This window comes from Eptesicus fuscus, chromosome 6 (assembly GCF_027574615.1).
Source record: "Eptesicus fuscus isolate TK198812 chromosome 6, DD_ASM_mEF_20220401, whole genome shotgun sequence".
Taxonomy (NCBI): domain Eukaryota; kingdom Metazoa; phylum Chordata; class Mammalia; order Chiroptera; family Vespertilionidae; genus Eptesicus; species Eptesicus fuscus.
The window spans coordinates 43,589,896-43,605,322 of NC_072478.1; the positions used below are offsets into that span (position 1 = coordinate 43,589,896).

General features: G+C 36.1%; 1 pseudogene; it reads left to right on the forward strand.

Annotated features, from left to right (window-relative positions):
- Positions 1 to 15,224, forward strand: part of LOC129149239 (40S ribosomal protein SA-like) — a 37,432-nt pseudogene extending 22,208 nt beyond the window's left edge.
- The last annotated feature ends 203 nt before the right edge of the window (positions 15,225 to 15,427 follow it).

Consider the following 15,427-nt stretch of genomic DNA (forward strand, 5'->3'; position numbering starts at 1 on the left):
CACAGCCATCTGACCAGGTCCCCGATAGGGACTTGGAGTCTAGCATAACGAAAAGAATGTTCAGCAAAAGCAGGAGACAAGGTTTCATAAGTTCTCCCCCAGGTCACCACTGTTCTCTTATACATTTTAATTATCCCAGACTTTGCATGATGGGATTTGAATTATGCCTGATAGAGATTACATGGCATGAATTGTAGGCTCATTCTTTCTTTTTGTGGTTGCCTGACTGAGAAAGGCCTTGGAATGAGAGAAGGCACTTTTATTCTCCTTTTTCATTCTTTAGAGGCTGAGGAATTACAGTTATATGAAGAACTTAGTGAGAGAATGAAAGTCTCATGCTGTATTTTTCTGTAAGTTTTATCATGTGGACTATCAAAAACTTGGTGGGATCCTTTTCAAGAGGTGTTACAAAAATTATGTTGGAATTAACATTCAAGAGTAAAAGGAGAGAAGTGAGTGGTGGGTAAAGGAAAGAACTTTGTCCTAGAAACCAAATAGAAGCCACATAAACCTTCAGATTCTTACTCATTGTGCTTTGGAGATATTAAAGGATAATTTTTTAAAAAGTTAAAATCATGACTTATAATCTGTATAGATAAAAGGCTAAGTGACCGACATTTGTCCATCCGTCCGACCAACTGGTACATATGACGCACTTGAAATATAAAAATAAACTTTGACTCGCACAGGTGCCATACATATAAAGCTCTCGCTGGCGCTAATTTGAATGTTGCATTTGGTGGGAAAGTTCTTTTCAGAGGGGATTTTTGTGTTGCCATGCTATACGATTGGCCATAGTACAAATAAGTTTTAAAGTACTGTAGTGTTTGGGGATGTTTCAGACAGTTGTCTCTTAAAACAAATATGAGATCAGAGGATTCTGCTTATAGTGAATGGTTAGTAAAACTTGGAGATGGCAAACTTGATAGCAATTTTCATTTAGGAATGGATATTATTGAAATTCCCCATGAAATGATTTTTAATGGATCTCTTATTTAAGCCATCTTTTGAAATAGTATATCTATAGATAATATTAAAAATATATCTAAACATGCAATTCTTTGTTCAAAAAATGAGCACGTTCAAAAATTAAATGAAGAAATTTTGGATATACTTGATGGAGATTTTCACGCCTATTTGAGTGGTGATTCCATTGACTCAACAGATGATGCTGAAAAGGAAAATTTTCCTATTGAATTTCTTAATAGTATTACTCCTTCTGGAATGCCGTGTCATAAATTAAAATTGAAAGTGGGTGCAATCATCATACTATTGAGAAATCTTAACAGTAAATGGGGTCTTTGTAATGGTACCAGATTTATTATCAAAAGATTGCAACCTAACATTATCAAAGCTGAAATATTAACAGGATCTGCAGAGGGAGAGATTGTTCTGATTCCAAGAATTGATTTGTCCCCATCTGACACTGGCCACCCATTTAAATTAATTCGAAGATATTTTCCTGTTATGCCAGCATTTGTGATGACTATTAATAAATCACAAGGACAAACTCTAGACAGAGTAGGGATATTCCTACCTGAACCCATTTTTGGACATGGTCAGTTATATGTTGCTTTCTCTCTCACTTTTTTTTAAAGCATTTTTAAAAAATATTTTATTGATTTTTTTTACAGAGAAGAAGGGAGAGGGATAGATAGTTAGGAACATCGATGAGAGAGAAATATCGATCAGCTGCCTCCTGCACACCTCCTACGGGGGATGTGCCCGCAACCAAGGTACATGCCCTTGACCAAAATCGAATCTGGAATCTTTCAGTCCACAGGGCGATGCTCTATCCACTGAGCCAAACCAGTTACGGCTGTTGCTTTCTCTTGAGTTCAAAGAGCATGTTACGTTAAAGTTAAAGCTGTAAATACTTTATCTCAAGGGAAATTAGTCAAGCACTCTGAAAGTGTTTTTACTCTTAATGTGGTATACAGGAAGATATTAGAATAAGTTTAATCACTTTATCAATCATTATTTGCATCAATGTTGTTTTTATATTACGAGTTTGTTATTGTTATATCAGTTTGTTATTGTTTACTTATTAATAAATTTATGTATTATTTTCATATACATTGTACTCATTTCCTTTTATCTCTCACACTTTTATTATAGAGAAAGGGCAAATAGCAATATTAAAATATTTCATCTAATTAATTGCCTTTCAATGTGCACGAATTTCGTGCACCGGGCTACTAGTTATTTATAATAGGAAAAAACCCACCATACTCTGTGCTACCGAGAGCTTTCTTCTAATTGCCCCTGGTCCATGGGTACAACATTTTCTCCAGGGCATATCTAGGAGTAAATTGCTGGGTTGTATTGTGTGCAAATGTTCTGCCTTTCAAGATAATGTCCAATGGTATTCCAATGTGATGGTGTGAATCTTCTTTTCAATGGGGTTGTGAAATGCATGAAGAGTGAATTAACAGTAGTACAGGTGAACTGACATGAAGTAGAAAGTCAAATAGAAAACACAGGGCAATAAAAAACACAGGCCAATGTCAGTGTAAGCCAAGTCCTGCAGTAGAGACGAGTGCTGTTCCTGGTAGGTGCAGGAATAGCAACATCAGAGACCAGAGCTATTGCTAGGTGCTGAAGTATGCCAGTTTCTGAGAGCTGGCTGGGTGGCCTGGGGTACCATCTCCAGTAAAGTGTTGGATGGTGATATTAGGCATTGTTTTCTCCTTCTCAATATAGAGGGAAAGCTTTTATTGTTTTACCATAAAGTGTGTTGTTTTTTGTACATTAAGGAAGTCTCCAGTGAACCCTAGTTTCCTAAGGGGTTTATTTTTTGTCAAAAATAGGTATTGGAGGCCCTTGCCAGTTTATGCCAATAAATTGAGCAGTGGATAGAGCGTCAGCCCATGGCCTGAAGAATCTCAAGTTTGATTCTGGTAAAGGACACATCCTTGGCCCTGATCCGAGTGCAGGAGGCAACCAATCTATGTGTCTCTCTCACATCAATGTTTCTCTCTCTGTGTCTCTCCCCCTCCCTTCCACTCTCTAAAAATCAATGGAAAAATATCCATGGGTGAAGATTAAAAACAACAAAATAGGTATTGGATTTTATCAAATGATTTTTCTGCATCTATCAAGATTATGGTATTTTTTCCTCTTTTTGCTATTGATGTAGGGGATTAATTTTTAGATGTTAAAATGACATTGCTTTCCTTCCTAGAATAAACTTAAACTTGTTGGGTTATTTTATTGAGGATTTCTGCACCTATGTATATGAGATAAATTGGATAAGTTTCCTTTTTTTGAAATAGGGTTTGGTGTCAGAGTTACAATGGCCATAAAATTAACTGGATGGTTTTCTTTTTTTCTCTCTTCTTGGGAAGATTTTCTTTAAGATGTTAATGAGTCTTACTTTGGTGTCTGGAAAATTTTATTAGTGAGTCCTTCTGCCTGGAATTTTCTTTGTGAAAGTTTTTTGTTGTGTCCATTTTATTTAAATATCTATTTAGATTTCCTATTTTCTCCTATACAGTTTACATATTTCATCTAAGTTTTCAAATTTATTGACATAATTTATACATATCATTTTTTATCTCTGTGGGATTTTGCTGTTGATGACTTTTATCTGCTATAGTTTTCTTCTTGGTCAGTTTTGCTAGATATTTATCAATATTAGTAGTACTGATTTGCTCTGGTATATGTTTACACTTTCTTTAATTTCTGTTCTTACTATATTTCCTTCCTTCAACATTCTTTGAGTTTAATTTGCTGTTTTTTTATGCTAACTTTTGAATGGCTGCCTACATGATAAAATTTCAGATTTTTTTTTCTTCTAATATGTGCATTTAAGATTATAAACATCCCTCTGACCACTGCTTTGGCTGAATCCCACAAGTTTTGATGTTACATTTTTACTAACCTTTATTTTTAAGTACTTAGTTTTTTTATTTTGATCCCACCTTTGATACATGGGTTATTTAGAAATGAATTATTGCTTTTTCTGCTCTACCCAGAGAGGAGTTCATATGACATTGTCTGGGTTTCCTTCACAACTTAAAGTGAAACAATTTCCTGAGCCCTTGATGTCCTGCAAGCGAAGCAGGAGGATGTCCTCTAATTCCTAGCCGCAGAAACAGTGCCACTAACCTGGACCACCAAGTGGCACAGTACAATTACGAAAGGAAAAGTGATGTCATCTGCCTCATACAGTCAGAGAGAACCCGGGAAGAGCTTCTGCGGCCGCTCGTGCCATTGCTGCTCTTGAAAACCTGGCTGATGTCAGTACCATATCCTCCAGGAGCGCTGCCCAGAGAGCTGTGTGACGTCTGCTGCTGCCACGGGAGCCGCAGACAAAGCTGGTGGCTTCACTCCTGGGACCTCCACTAACCAGATCCCGGTAGCCTTCCAGGAGCTGCAAGTTCCCAGGGTTACTGGCCCCAGGGTTGACCACTAGCCTCTCACAGAGGCATCTTATGTTAACCGGCCTATGGTTGCTCTGTGTAACACAGCCACTCCTCTGCCCCACGTGGACATGGCCATCCCTTGCAACAACAAGGGAGCGGGCTCAGTGGGTCGCAGGTGTGCATGAGGCCCCGAAAGCCAAGATCCCGCATGAACACGCACAGGAAGTCACGCCTCCTCTCCACTTCCTCAGAGACCCTGGAGAAGCTGGAAAGGTGCTCCAGCTGCTGAACCCAGGGTCGCAGGCTGGTCTGTAGGCACACAGAGGTCCTGTGCCTGGTCAGCAGGTCTCTTCGGAAGACTGGTCCGCAGCTAATAGGTAGGAACCACCACTGGGTGGCCTTCACCTGTTCTTCTTAGACAGAAAATACAGATAAGGGTGATGAGGTAAAAACGGGTTCTAAAGGGGAAAAAAGAAATGCAGTACTTATTTTCTAAGTATTTAGGGATTTTCTCCTTGTATTTTTGTTATTTATTTCTCACTTAATTGCACTGTGAGCAGAGAATATACTGTGATTTAACACTTGGAAAAGTAGTGACTTCCTCTACAGCCCAGATACATATATGATTATGTTAAGTATTCCGTGTGAACTTGAAAAGAATGTGTGTAATACACGTGGTGAGCGCTATGTCCTACAAGTGTGTTTTGCCCACTTAGAATTAATCAGTTGTCCTAGATTTCTACATCTCTACTGATAATTTTTTTCTGTTGTATAAGTTACTGAGTTGGGTATGTTAAATTCTTCTATGACCCTGGTTTCACCTGTATTTTTTGTTTGTTTCTGTCAGTTTTGTTTTACATGTTTGGAAACTTACGTCTATAAATTTAGGAGTGTTATACATTCACGGTGGACTGTGTCTTTCGCCATTTGAAATGCCCCTCGTTATTTTTAGTAATTTTTGCCTTGAAGTCTGCATTGTCTGTTATTAGTATAGTTCTGCAAGCTTTCTTTTGGTTGGTGCTCCCATGGAATAACTTTCTGTCCTCTTGCTTTCAACTTTTTTGTGCCTTATAGTAAAGTATATTCGTTGTTTGTTTCTTTTTAATGCAATCTGACAATCCTGGTGCTAGTGTCTTTTCCTAGAATAGAGGAAAAAAATTTAACTGGGACATTTGGTCCATGTATAGTTCATGTATACTGAAATATTTGACATTGTAGCTACCATCTTACTCCTCCTTTTCCCCTATCTTGCCTTGTCCGGTTGACTAAATCTGTCCAGCTAGAGGCCAAGTCCTGACACACATTTGTTTACATATTGTTTGTTTATGGCTGGTTTTGCACTCCAATATCAGAGCTGAACTAATAGCTGTCAAGTAATGAGCTTTTTAACCATAGAGTATTATTCTAACACATGAGAAATAAAGTTTTCTGAATAGTCTTTGATACATAAAATCTTATGGAAAGAAGGGTAAGATATTTTAGTGCATATATACAACAAAGGACTCCTATTCAGAACTCCTAAAATCAATACATTAGAAAAAGGAGAAAAAGGAGATTCTAACCCAAAATAAAATAAACAAAAAATTTGGACTTGTATTTCATGACTAATAATAGTCAAATGGCCAATAAGAGTATAAAATACCTATTCAGCTTTATTAGGTATCAGAAAAATACACATTAAAACCACAATTTAATAAAGCTCGTCTATAATGTCTAAATTTTAAAATTATGTTTTTATTGTTGAGGGTATTATTATAATGTCTACATTTTTGAGGCAGAAAATAACAATTTTTAGCAAGACTATGGAACAGCAGAATTTGTATACACTGCTGATAGGAATGTAAATTGATACGATCATTTTGAGAACTCTTAGTAGTATTTACTGAAACTGAACCTACCTTATAACCTAGCAATTGTACACATACCCAACAGAGCTTCATGCACATATCCACCAAAAGACACAGAAAAGAATGTTCTTAGTGGTGCTATTTATAATTGCACAAAACTAAAAACGACTCCAGTGACCATCAACAGCAGAATGAATAAATAAATTGTGTTCTTTTTTCATGGTGGACTGTAAACACAATAAAAAAAGCAAATTACAGATGCACACAGGAATGAATAATAAAAAAACCCCACATAATATTGAGTGAAAGAAGCTGTATGCAAAAGTGCATATTAGATGATTCTATTTGTTTGAAATTCAAAACCAGGCAAAACGAATCTATGCTGCAAGAAGTCAGGAAAGTGATTTTCTCCTGCAGAGGCATCGTGACTTGAAGACTTCGGAGGTAATCACTGGTTACAAGTACAGTTAGTTTCTGAAAAGCCATCCATCTGCACATTTATGATTGGTGTACTTTTCTCTATTATGGTATTCTTTAATAATTGTTTCAACTTTTTCTGGAAATTTAATTTGATTAAGAGTACACTTCTACAAAGTGTGTGTATATATTTTTGGGACAAACTATATTATTACATAGTAAATATTTTATTATAAATAAAAAAACACTATGCTCAATATGGAAAGAATAAAACTTTTTATTGCATCTCCTTTCTGAGAAATCAGATGTCAGGCAGAATAAATTAAATACAATTAAAATAAATTTTATGGATGGGGATTGTTGAATGCATATTTGGATGCCTCCCTTTCTAAAGTATCTATCATGAGATTAAAATTACTTGTATATCTTTAGTTCCAACAAATTACATAAACTGTACTCAGAAATATTTACAAATTTAGGGGAATTGTGTCAGACTATATTCCTTAGTTCATAATGCATAAGGAATAATGAGTGTTTCCTCTTTAAAGTAATTAGGCTATTTTTTGATTGTTATAAAATTAAATTGCAACTAATCCAGATTCTCTTATTTCCTTTATTTGCCTTATACAAAAGCCCATATCTTTAATGAGTGAAAATTAGTTGAACAGTAAACAGTGAAAGCAATTATTGGGCAAAACTATTCATTATAGAAAAATTCCTATGACCAGAGTATTAAAGAATTTAAAGTTTACTACAGCTTACTTTATAATGTTATTTGATACGCAAATTATAACCTATGAAGGAAACATGCTCTTTTATCATGTTACTCCCCCTACCTTCTTAAAGTCTGCTTTATAGTGATAAATGAATGTTCAGTGAATTTCCAGGACCCAGAATTCCCTTGAGCCTCTTCATAGTCCTCTCCCACCACCCCAAACCCCTGATAATTATTGATCTGCTTTCTATCACTACTATGGTACCTTTTCCAAAATATCATAAAAATGAAATCATAGAGTATGTTGTCTTGTGCATCTGGCTTCTTTCAGTTGCATAATATTTTTTAGATTTATGCAGGTTATTAAATGCCATCCATAATTTTTTTATTGCTGAGTAATATTCCATTATATGGATTTATCACATTTGTTTATCCAATCACCAGTGGATAAACATTTGGGTAGTTTTTAGTTTGAAACTATTAAGAATATTGTCTATAAAGCTGCTATAAAGATTTGCACATGTTTGTATGGACAAATATTTTCATATCACTTAAGTGAAGACTAGGAGTAAGCTTATTGGGTCATATGGTTAATGTATTTTTAAGTTTATTAGAAACTGCCACCAGGCCAGTGAAGTTAAGTGGTTGAACACTGACCCATGAATCAGGAGGTCACAATTTGACTCCCCATCAGGGCCAATGCTGGGTTTCGGGCTCAATCCCCAGTAGAGGCCATGCAGGATTCAGGCCATCCATGGTTCTATCTCATCATTGATGTTTCTATCTTCCTCTCCCTCTCTGAAATCAATGAAAAATTTAAAAAGTAAAACATATTTAGAAACTGCCAAAATATGTTGCAAAGTGCCTGTACTCTTTTGCATTCCTGTCAGCAGTGCATGAGTGTTATAGTTTCTTTACATGCTCGTTAAAACTTGCAATTGTCAGGCTTTTTAATTTTTGCTATTTTAATGGTTGTGTGGAATGACATCTTTGTTGTTTAAATTTGCATGGCTAATAATCTTTTCATGTGCTTATTTGTCATTTGTATACCTGCTTTGGTAAAGTGTCTATGCAAATCTGTTACCGACTGTTTTAAACTGGGTTTTTTGACTTCTTATTATTGACTTGTAGAAGATGTTTATATATTCCAGACATGAGTTCTTTATCAGATTTATGTTTTGCAAATATTTTTAGGCTATAGTTTGACTTTTAATTATGTTACCTATGTCTTGAAGTTCTTTCCCCTTATATCATGCTCATTAATTCATCGGTTCATTCATTCATTTGTTCATTCAGCAAATGGGTGTTGAGTGACTATTAGGCATCACAGTACAAAACAAAATTTTTTTAAATAAATCTTTCTCCCTACCCATGAGACAATTACCTTGGGTTAACCATCCAGCACTGTTAACCTGAAAATGTGAAATGCCAGTTATGTTACTAGTCAACGTTTTGGCAAAAATGATGCATGTGAGGACAGGAGTAGACCATAAATATCTAGTGGGAAGCCATGGGTCTGTGGCTCTTATCATGGGTGTACTTTTTGTGTGTGGCTTTCTTGTGGCACAAATACAACAGACATTATGGACATGGACCTTCTAAGCAAGGGTGGTAGCAGCACCTATCAACGGGGTCTCTTCCCTAATCCTGAGCTGTCCCTGGGAGGGCTGGGGAAGAGGTTCCTGGACGGCTGCAGGAACTCCTGCTAATGGCACACTTGATGCTGTCCTCTCACCGTCTCCCACATGTGTCTGGCAAACCTGAATGAACCTGGTGCTACAATGGCTTATTGAGTTCCGTATCATTGGCTAGTTCAGTGGTCAGCAAACTGCGGCTCACAAGCCACATGCGGCTCTGTTGACTAATGAGTTTGCCGACCACTGCTCCAACACATTGCAGACAGAAAGATGAGTAAAAAAAAAAACAACCTGTTTTGGTCTCGATTATCTTCTAGCCTAGAAGAAGGAAACAGACAACAAAGAGGTTTAAAATCATGTCAGGTGATAATGCTCTGTTAAAAATCAAGCTGCAGGTGGAAGATAAAGAAGGACCTTGAGAAGTTGACATTTTATATAGAGTGTTCAGGGAGGACTCTGTGGCAAAAGAACATTTGAGCCATGATTTCAGAGATGTGAGGCAGCAATCCGTGTAGATATCTCTGGGAGAACTCTCCAGGCAGAGGAACTAGCAAGTGCAATGGTCCTTAGCAGAAATATGCTTAGCATGTTTGAGAAACAGCTGGCGTGGAGGACCAAAGAGATGGAGAAATGAGGTCAGAAAGCTGTGGGAGGGCAGATCTTATAGCGCCTTGTAGGATGTCTGAGATGAATGGGAGGCTTTGGAGGTTCTGAGCAGCGAGTATGACCGGAGCTGCAGGATGAAGAAGAGACTGGGAGATTGAACGTGGAAGCAGAGAAACCAGTTAAGCTATGGCAGTTATCCAAATGGGGAACAGCGGGGACACAACAAGAACGCTGCACTATTAGTGGCTCAGTGGTTGAGCGTAGGCCTGTGAACCAGGAGGTCATGGTTGGATTCTGGGTCAGGACACATGCCCTGGTTGTCAGCTAGATGCCCAGTAGGGGGTGTGCAGGAGGCAGCCGATAAATGATTCTCTCTCATCCTTGATATTTCTATCTCTCCCTCTCCTTTCCTCTCTGTAATCAATAAAAAATATATAGTTTTTTAAAAGTAGTCAGATTCAACATATGTTTTGAAGGCTGAGTTTTTATTTCCAGATTGCCTTTTGACATGAGGAGAAAGAAAATGAAGTCAAAGTTGAGTATCAAGTTGTGATTTAAGCATCCAGATGCATACGTTGGCATGCATTTAAATGGAAAAAAATTGGAAGAGGAACTTAGGAGGTAAAATTAAGAGTCCCTTTTGGATATGTCAATTTTAAAATGATCATTAGACATCTAACCAGAGATGTGCAGATAGTTAGATGCTAGAGCCTCTGGGAAACTCAAAAATAAAGATATAAATTTTAGAGTCATCAGGGTATGGATGGTATTAGGAGCCACAGAAGAAGTCTAAGGACTGGGCCAAGATACTTATTAATAACTTGATTTGAGTATAAAAATTTACATGGATATATAAATTATTTATTTATTTATTTATTTTTATTAATTTAGAAAAGGAAGGGAGAGGGAGAGAGATATATAAAAGTCAATGATGAGAGAGAATCATAAATTGGCTGCCTCCTGCATGCCCTCCACTGGTGATTGAGCCTGACTGGAAATTGAACCATAACTTCCTGATTCATAGGTGGACGCTCAACCACTGAGCCACACTGGCCAGACAAATCTTTTAGTTTTTAATTTTTCTGAAGAATTTCATGATGTTCAGTAAAGTATATGGCATAAGGCGCTCTATGAAAAATATCTGTGGAGAATATAAACAGTCTTCTCTTTGTATGGGTGCTTTTTGTTAGTAAACATCAGACAACTCTAAAAATGCAGGGCTTCAAGATGGAGCTGGGAAAATATTTTTTTCTCAATTTGCCTCAAAGGAAACAGACAACCCTCATTCTAGAATAATTACGTTCATGGCAGGATATAGTTCACATAAAAATGACTATTCAAAAACAAACAAACAAAATGACTGTTTATTCGACACAAAACATGTTACCCAACTCAATTTGTATTGTCTCCACTACCTGTTGTTAATGAAACTGAAAATGAGATGTGCATAAATGTCACATGTGCGGGGTCACCATGACCAATGACTTCATTTACATTCATTATGAAAACAATCAAAGGACAATCCGCTTATAGCCAAAATATTTAGATTCAAGCATAAAAAGGGAAAACTTTCCAGGCTACACAAAGAGCTTGCAGAGTTTTTCCAAGATGCAGGGAACTGAGGGTCTAGAAATAGCTGAGTCTTACTTTTCACTTATTCTCTTTGTGCTCACTGTGCATATATCCCCATTTTAAGGAAATACACTATTTGATAAAATATAAATCAGGTTCAATCAATTAAATTAAAATCAAGAATAAGATCTTAATGGGGTGGAAAATACTGAGATCAGCTACTACTGAGCCAAAAAGTCCCAATGATTTCTACCACCATTAAATGTATTGCTTTAGGTTCTATCAACCATATTAACTTTTTCTTTCCCCACTTTCCATTGCCTCTGCAAAACAACTTTAACTTTATTGCTTTATGTTCAATCATTTTTTTTCTTTTCCCCGCTTACTCCCTGCAAGACCAACTTCTAACTAGATTAAGAACATTAAAAAACATAAACATTTGAAATATTATTATTTCTTATCACAAGTAGATCAAAATAAAAATGACAATGGGCAAATTAAAGTGTTATTTTTAAAAATAAAACAAAACATGCATGTATGGGGAAATTTATGTAGCCTCTTTCTAGTTACCAGATTGTTCTTTTGGGGACCCTTCTTTGCAAAAATGCTTTAAGTACCTGCTTAGTCAGTCTATTACACAGACCAGCAGTTTTATCTGAGCTGTTATCTGTGTTGTTAACTTCTCTCTCTTTTTTATTTTTCCCTTTGATTCTTCTTTAGTTTTCTGTATGTACTCTCATACACCTCCCCCTAGATCACAATTTGTCAGAAGGCTACGGGACCATTGATATAACCTCACTGTAAGACATCAGCAACCTGCCAATCAAAAAGTATGGTATAGGCCCTATAGGGCATTAAAAGTAAAGAAAAGTATTTCACCAAGAGCATAATATAACAGCTTATCTCCACAACGGATTAGTAAAAATACTGAGTAATGCTATACCTGTATTTATTTAGGGATCCTGCTAAGTTTAGGGATATTAATCATCCATAAATTTAAGACTTGGGCAGCCCTGCTCCTTCTCCCCTTGACTAGAATGCCAAACATCTTCACATTAGATTTGTTTCTTCAATTTTCAAGCTAATTGTTTCACAGCATCCTTACTGCCATCCCATATCTCATTTTGCTTTACTATATTTACATTAGAGAATACTGGGTCTACCGATGGAGATGCCACAGCAAACCTGATTGTGACACTACGACTTAACTTTGCTGTTCTAAGAGGATGCTTGGGCAGGACAGGAGTGAACCATAAATATTTAGTAGGAAGTCACGGCTTTGGGGCTTCCCTGAGGGTATTGATCTTATAACAGGTGTACTTTTTCTTATGGATTTCTGATGGGACAAATACAACATAATGTGGTTTTAATTTATATGATATTAAACAACTTCTCCTATGCTTACTTGCCATCCATAAATCTTTGGTGAAGTGTCTATTAAATCTTTTTACTATTTCTATTCAAGTGCTTGTATTCATCTTAAGTATTTTTTATATATTCTGGGTAGAAGTATTTTATTAGATATGAGTGTTGCAAATATTTTTCCCAGTCTATGGTTCATTTTTTATTCTCTTAGTATCTTTTGAATAGCAAAAGTTCTTGCTTTTGATTAAATCCAATTTATCAATTTGTTCTTTTATGGATTGTGCCTTTGGTGTTGTATCTAAAAAAATATGTAGTCACCATCATTGGTGTCATATTTAGGAAAGCCAAGATCACAAAATTTTCTCTGAGAAATTTTATAGGTTTAGGTTTTGTATTTAGGTCAGTGATACACTTCCTGTTAATTTTTGAATCAAAGTTTATTCATTTGCACATGGATATCCAATTGTTTCAGCACCCTTTGTTGAAAAGCCTACATTTTCTCCCCTGAAATTGCCTTAGCACCTTTGTCAAAGCTCAAATAACCATATATATTTCTAGATTCTTTATTGTGTTCCATTGATATTTTTCTTCACCTATTTTTATACCATTACTACAGTGTCTTGATTACTATAAATTTATAACAAATTATGAAGTCAGTTAGTGTATGTCTTCCAACTTTATTATTCTTTCCAACATGTGACCTATTTTATCCCTTATATTCTGTATGTACTCTCATACACATATTTTCAATTTGTATTGAAATATACTATTGTATATTTCAATTTGTATTGAAATATACAATAGTATATTTCAATACAAATTTTAGAATTAACTTGTCAATTTCTACAAAGCTGTCTTCTGGGATTTTTATTAACATCGCCTCAAATCAAATAATCATTTGGGGGTTGGGTGGGTAATGACATCTTAGCAATGTTGAATCTCTGACCTTTGAACATGGTACATCTCCCCATTTGTTCGGTTCTTCCTTAATTTCCCTCAGCAATGTTTTGTATTTCTAATGTCAATGCAATACCTGGAACCCAACATTGATTCTGTTATCTTTTGTTGAACTAAACCAGTGGTCAGCAAACTGTGGCTCGCGAGCCGTGGTTTGCCACTCTTGACTAATGAGTTTGCCGACCACTGGCCTAGCCTATCCTCCTTGCTCTGCTCATGTGTGCCTACCAGAGTTGCAGCATTGTCCCAATATGCCAAGGCTGTGGTTTTGATTCCTGGTCAGGGCACATAAGAATCAACCAATGAATGCATAAACAAGTGGAACAACAAATCCATGTTTCTCTAAAGCCGTTTTGCCTTAGCTTTGTGACATTTCTGAAGAGGCAATATTTTCAACTCTACTATTCGTAGAGAGAGCATTGCTCCTCCTAGATAGGTGAGATAAAATCATATTATAGATCAAATAGCGGTTGGCAAGGGGTTTAGTCTTGATGTAGTATTCATCTCATTAAATTTGATGAAAATATGATAAAAAACCAGTTTAATGAGCTTAATCTGGCAATTGTACAGATAAGAGTAAATAAATATGTATATATGTATTTATTAAGTAGACAGGAAAAACAGAGGTGAGAAGTTTGGCCCAGTAACAGCATCAGCAGTAATGCACTGTGGGAAGAAACAGATCTAAGGCTCAGTGTGTTACAAGTTGGTTTAGTGCCCTCCTATATAGAGGTGGGTTAAATAAGAGAAAAAATCTTTTGACTATCTCTATTGATTATTCCTTTAATCAAGAGAAGATAGTCAAGAATGCATTTCAATGCAAAGGAACAAAAAAAAAAAAACAGTGAAGAAATTCTAAAAAGTCAATTTCTGTTGTTATCCATAATAACTCCAGATATTTAGTAGCCAATGATTTAACAAAGGTTACTCTCCCATTAAACAAATCAGTCCCAAGAAAAGTCTTTGCTGTATAAAGATGGTATTGCATTAAGATAATAAAGATACCAATTTCTATTCACTGCCATATTCTGCTCTTTCCCTAACAATGCACACTTTGATTTTGTTAAATTGGCACATAACACATAAACTAAAGATTCAGTAAATCTTTAGTTATCTATATGTTAAAAATAAGCATCCTGAATGATTTGATTTTGTATATTACTTGCATGTCTAAAGGAGCTGTTGGATTCATAAAATTGACTTTGTCACCCATCTTTTCTTTTAAAGATTCTTTACAAATTCACCCTGTTGTCATTGTAGTAATAACTCTTGCTGTTTCATATCTTTAGGACCTGATGTTGCATATACTTTGGAAACTCTTATCTTGAAGAGGAATTCTAAGACTAAATCACTTAGAAAATGTTGAGATGAGTGCCTTGGGAAATCATTACATGCACTTGAGGCCAAGCTAAGAGGAGAAGCAGTCAGTCTAAAAGAAAATCTATGCAGGGCAAGTGGATGAGACTATTTCTTGTAATGTGTATGTGAACAAACGCCACTTGTCATTAAGGTTTTAACAATTTTTGTTTATGCAGTATTATCAAATGATTCCCCTTTCGCTCAGCAATATTACCTCTGATATGTTGCAGAGTTCTCCAAAGGCATGCATAGTGTATAATGGCAATTATGGGAAATTCTTCACAGCATTTTATCATCACCTCTAACTTCCATTTCAAAGTTAACTGATTTTAGAACTTGTTTTCAGCAGTAAGAGTATTACCAATTAAATATTTGTTTGCTTTTTTGTGTTATAATAACAGCAAATGGTAAAAATAACAACACTGCAGTCACCACAGTCCCCAGAACAAAGTCCCAATTCCCATTAACAGTAGTTGGGTTCCCAGGAGGCTGACATTTCTATCAACTGAAGTGGCGCCACCATGTGGCAAAAGTGTAAACACAATTGGCAAGTTACCTTCCAGACCAGCCTTGAAATTATTCTTT